The 204-nt window shown below is 45.1% G+C and overlaps 1 protein-coding gene across 1 annotated transcript in view; it reads right to left on the bottom strand.

The window, feature by feature from the left end:
- The window catches only part of LOC119581986 (cortactin-binding protein 2-like), a gene marked incomplete in the record, with an annotated part of 125,597 nt that overhangs the window by 83,710 nt on the left and 41,683 nt on the right, over window positions 1–204 (bottom strand).

Genomic DNA, 204 nt, shown 5'->3' with positions numbered 1-204 from the left:
GTGTAAGGAGCACGTGATATTTTTAAAGCTTTCTGTTTCTTTTGTCACGAGTGTTTATAGAAGCAAACTGAGCACCAGGCTTGATGTTTTGCCGAAACGTTGTTGGAAACCTGTAGAGGACGGGGAGGTCGGGCCTTGGGCGCTGGTAAAGTTTGACGGAATTTTTATTTTCACTATTTCAGGGTCGAGACTCTGTAGGAACGG

Source organism: Penaeus monodon, chromosome 15 (genome assembly GCF_015228065.2).
Source record: "Penaeus monodon isolate SGIC_2016 chromosome 15, NSTDA_Pmon_1, whole genome shotgun sequence".
Lineage (NCBI taxonomy): Eukaryota > Metazoa > Arthropoda > Malacostraca > Decapoda > Penaeidae > Penaeus > Penaeus monodon.
Note: the sequence above shows the minus strand (reverse complement) of the source record. Positions and strands in the feature narration are given on the sequence as shown.